The sequence below is a fragment of the Microtus ochrogaster genome, unplaced genomic scaffold (genome assembly GCF_000317375.1).
Source record: "Microtus ochrogaster isolate Prairie Vole_2 unplaced genomic scaffold, MicOch1.0 UNK12, whole genome shotgun sequence".
In the NCBI taxonomy this organism is placed as follows: domain Eukaryota; kingdom Metazoa; phylum Chordata; class Mammalia; order Rodentia; family Cricetidae; genus Microtus; species Microtus ochrogaster.
In genome coordinates this window covers 3697854-3703299 of record NW_004949110.1, presented here as the reverse complement: position 1 = coordinate 3703299, position 5446 = coordinate 3697854, and positions in this window count along the sequence as shown.

Genomic DNA, 5446 nt, shown 5'->3' with positions numbered 1-5446 from the left:
TGTTTTTCAAATGTTTTGCATTTGCAAAGCCTTTAATGAATTTGGCCTAAAGGAGTTTTTCTCAAATCCATGTGTTTCTGATTCCCTCAAAGCCAGCTCTTACCCAAACTATTTTAATTATATATTTGTGCTACAAGGAGCCTGCAGAAGCTTCATTAAGGAGCTCTTTAAGTCTGGCTTTTTATATTAGAAAATTATCTTTTTCTCAACACTTTAAGGTTCTATTCCTAAAATCCTTAAGAATAATTTTATGCTAGGTCTTCACTTTCATTTCTAATGCCATTGTGGTGAAATAAATCCCCTGCATTTCTAATGTGGCTATTTTAACAGTTCATAATGGAGTATTGTTGCTCATTTATTCCCTTTTGTCTTAATAACTTTTAATCTTATAAATTATATGCTCCTTGAAATATTCTGTAGAGGAAAAAAAAAACAGTTCCCACTTTGCTGTATGATTTTCATTTTGACTTTAATTATTTGAGTGACAGAAACAGGGGAAAATAAGAATATTGGGGTAAAACAGGGATAACTCTTAAGTGTCTAAGCATGATAGTTATAATGTTGCCAATAAACATTTTATGTGCTGTGATAATGCTTAAAGATACAGACAGTCTTCTTTGTGCTTGCTTCCAGTAAAAAGACAATATTTTATCCTGCCAACTGCTAATAAACTTCATGATATGAGCACACATATGCTTCCACTGGACAATTCAGTTGCTGAGCATTTATTGATGTATTTAATTTTAAAGCTCTCATTATACTCTTGTTATGTGTAGGTGAAGAAAATAGTTCACTTCTTCATTGTTCAGTGAATTAAAAAACTGCTCTATTTCCCTAGTGCTTTCAATATATTTAATCAGTACCTTGGATTAACTCCCTATTAAAATGGAAAGAGGGATCCACTCATATATAAGTATAATGACAAGTCATTAGGAGTCAGTTTAATGATATGTCTATTTAGAAAGAAGGAGCTAATAGGTTCTTCCCTAGGGAAACTTGTCTTGCCACAAGTTCTTAGCCCTGCTATTGGTGCAAGGTAGGCATTTCAATTTGTGGAGTGAATCTTGAATCCAATCAGAAAGTGGTTGTTGGCTTGTTGATTTCCATTGCATTAATTCTGCAACAGCACCATTAGGCATATATTACCAGGCCAATTCTCTTGTTTGTTTGTTTGTTTTTATCTTTGTTTCTTGAGACAGAGTTTCTCTGTGTAACATGCCTAGCTGTCCTGGGACTAGCTCTTGGAGAGCAAGCTGACCACGAATTCATGAGTTCTGCCTCCTGAATGTGGGATTAAGGCATGTGCCACCACTCCCTGGCACTAGTCCAGTTCTTATGGTACATCCCAGGAAAAAAGATAGGTCACATAATGACTTGTAATTATACCCATATGAGTGTATCTTTCAATCTTCATCATTTAAGCATCTTGGTGGATATGGTAATGAACTTAGAGAACTACAAAGTTTAAAAGTGGAAAGAATGAGAGTCTGTGGACTAATATCTATGCTACATTCCCTTCTCTAAAGACTTAGGGATTTTTGCTGAAGAACCATCTGAAAAACAATGGTTTTCAGAAAGAGGAGGCTATTTGTAGCTATATATTCACATTAGTTGAGAAAGAATACACAAAATCTATGCAAACTCAAATCATAAATATTTCACCAAGTATAGAAGAAATGCACATTGCAACTTAACTACAACCTAAGGAACTTTGTATTGATAATTGTTAAAGGGTAGGAAAAGGAGACTCGATTTTCTTTAAGTATGTGTCCCCTGGTTGGTTGAGCACATTTCAAAGGAAGGCCATACATCTAACAACATATAGAAAGCACCAGTTGCTGGTGTTTATAAGAATGAGGACACAAAAATGGGTGAGTAGGGTTGAAGAGGAGATCTAGAAGAGTAAATGAAACAAGCAGATGTATGAAATTGTCAAGGAACTTATAAAACTGAGCAAAATAAAAACAGACAGAGAAAGAGAGAAGGGAAGCTCAGAAACATACACACAGAGAATCCACTTGTTTTTTGGGTCTGTTTTCATGACCCAAGAACATTTTAGAAGATTTTTCTGTGACTTATTCAAGCCAAGAAACATTTATTTCTCTTGAATTTCTTAAATAGTTTGAAAAGTAATCTCTTTACTGAACTGATTATTACAGAAACATTTCAGTATAGTTTACATGTAAGACATAGTCTACTAAATGCTGGCATGCATTGCTAAAACAAAATAAGCAAAGTAGCATGTGTGTGCTTATACTAGTTATGAGAGAAGGAAAGAATTCCTCTTTTCAAGTCTTCAAATCTGAAAAATGAGATCTCTGAATTCTAAGTAACCTAATGTGAAATGACTTTGTTACAGTGTGTGTTTAGGCTAAATATTCATTGTTACTAAAAATTTTTGTTGAGAAGAACATTAATAAACTGAAATGAAGCATGCATCTTTATGCTCTATGTGTATGTATAAGTCTTTACTCTAATGACTTATCTCTGAGAACATAGAGACATCACTAGTCCCTTGGGCCAAAATTAAAAAGTGCTACTTGAATTCAATATTGAAAATTCTTCTAGAAGTAAAGCTTTTTTCATATGGTAGATTTTCCTAGAAACTTCAGAGTTTAATTAATTTTTCCACAGCAAAATCTAATAATAGATAGAAGGCTGTGTCTATATTATAGTACAAAGTCTAAGGAAGAGACCCAGGGAAACACAAAACTTTGAAAAATGTATTATATCACAGAAAAATTCTCATTTTCTATTTGCACATTTTTATCTTATATTAACTTACAAAAGAAAATTTATATGGAGATTTTTATTGTTTGGGTTAATGAAGAACAGCACCATGGTATGCTGTGATGTGCTGTTATGACTAATCACAATTTAAGTTGTAACTCAATGAGGAATGGCATGTGAAGCCTACAGTGGAAGAAAACCTTGTTTCCATAAAACCCACTATTAATGGATTATCTAAATTTGTTTGGATTATTCTGTTAAATGCTGAAGTTTTTGGATATAAGTAATATTTACTAAGCACACAATAAAAGATCCTAGTCAGTAGCCTTAAATGATTCAAGTTTGACAACTGGAAATTATAATAATACTTTAAGGTTGATTATATACAGGCTGAATGTGGTTTAGAATTAGGGACTGTTAGGGACTAATTCTTGCCCAATAATAAACTTAATAACTTTGTCTTTCGTTTGGATGTTTTAGATTCATTTCATGAGGAAATGGTTGTTTTTATCATCTCAAACTTTGCCAAACCACTAATGGATTTAGTTTTTATGGGAACACGTATTTTTTATGAGACCAAAATCATTTCAAAAGTGAAATAGATTTGCACAAATTATTGACATTTTCTTCAGCACTGGGCTTCATGACAATGAACTGATATGTTTTTTAAGATGAAAAAGGATCATAATCATATGCTTAGGTGAAAAAGAGGACTGTTTCACAAGCTGCTGCCTGGGTCAAAAGAGAAAGATCTGACTGCTCCTGAGCAGAGCTATTTCCTCTAGATCCCCTGACAAGGCTGGCACACAAATATGATGGCCATCTGTTCTTACCATCAGACAAATCACATTGGCAGCCTTTAGCAAAACTATTAGTTTTTCTTCTCAGGAGAATACATTTAATGATTAAACTAAAATAATAATCACATTAACAATATTACATTTCAGAAATAGTGTATGCTTGTTTCTATTAAATAGTGCTATACATTGATACAGTCACTTTCATCTAATTATTACTGCTACCCTAGGAAGAAATTTTATTATTTTCTTGATTCAGCATGAACTTGGAAAAGCTATAAAGTCAGCTAGACTTAACTATACTGCTAAATGGAAACCAATACGAATGGCACCAAGCTCTTATCTTCAAAATGTCAAGCTAAGTCTTACTCAATTTCTAGTGCATCAGTTAGATCCTGCTTTTTTTCAGAATTTGTTAGACAATGGCATGAACTAAAAATTTATTTCATTGTTTTTTTCCCCTCTGAGTTTGTGCTCTTCCTAATTATTCTGACAGTAATGGTAAGTTTCCACAAAGAGTGGGGTACATATGTTTACATTTTTATTTTTAAAAGAAATGTAAAGATCATTCTGTATTAAAGGGCTGTACTTCTGTTTCTCTGAAACATTTCACTTTATGCAATCCCTACTAGTATATTCATTCACGAACACAGTGCTTGGTATTTAATTGTGATAAAACAAGCCATTCATATTCCTTTATGAAGTTATATTTAATGAAAGTTGCAGTGGAAACCTTGCTACACAATAAATCCTTTCATCCTTCATCTTGTTTTGAATATCATTTATTTACTTGCATGGGAACATTAAAGCTTCACCTAACAACAAATGCAGCCCCCTAGAAATGCCATTTTATTTCCCTCCTCAGCGTAACACTCTCTCGCACAATAGAAAACTCCACACAGAAATTCCGTGATACAATCCATTTAACCAGAACCTGGTTATATTAACAACGGGTCCTTGATCCAAGTATCATAACCACCAATTTTAAATCACACCCCCATCAGCTACATATGGTGCAAACTATTTTTGACTATGCTCATTTGAATGTCAAATGAAAAAATATGGATTATTTGATTCATTGAAGTTAATTTTTTAGCCATGTGCTATTTAGTAAGTAAAGTAAGTGCCTTTAGTGTAAGACAAACATTGACTCAGTGCAATTATTGGAGGTATCAAGAGACAATGCTAATGAGTTTCATGCTTCAGAGGCTACATCTGCCAAAATCTCATAACAATTAATCATCATTTTTCTGTTGTATTTTGTATCTTAACCCACTGAGGGTAATTATTGTGAATGTAATTTCATTTTTTATTTAAAATTATTTTGTATATTGATTAACCTACTGTTCCTTTGTGTCTGATTTATATGCAGCTAAAATATTGAAACTGTAATCTGTGATTTTCTTTTCTTTTACAAAAGAAGGTATCCCACTTTAGACAATATACCAGTATTCTTTGATTTTGGGTAGAATTATCATTCTCAGTATGCCGTTATAATCTACAATAATAATTAGAAATTGAATAAAGTAATAAAAATGAATAAGTAATTTATTTTTTGTACCTGACAGATTTTTGGTGGTCACTGACGGTTACCCCGGCTCAAGATATCTTTTGTAGAGAAGCTTCTCAATTCACTGTGACATATGGGTACAGAGTGGGGTCAAGAGTTCTTAGCTGTATGTGGCAATGATGTAGACTCAAATACAAATATGATGTCATTTCAATGAATGTTCTGAAGGAAGCATGGATCAAATTCACATATGTTCTTTTTCCTCATTTTGAGAACTTATATTCAGTCTATGTGTCTCCTACCCATCAACAGAACAGTGATGTGGGAGTGTCATATATCAATCTGTTGATTTCATTGGTTAAGTAATAAACAAACTGCTTGGGCTCATAGCTTAGAACATAGGTGGGTG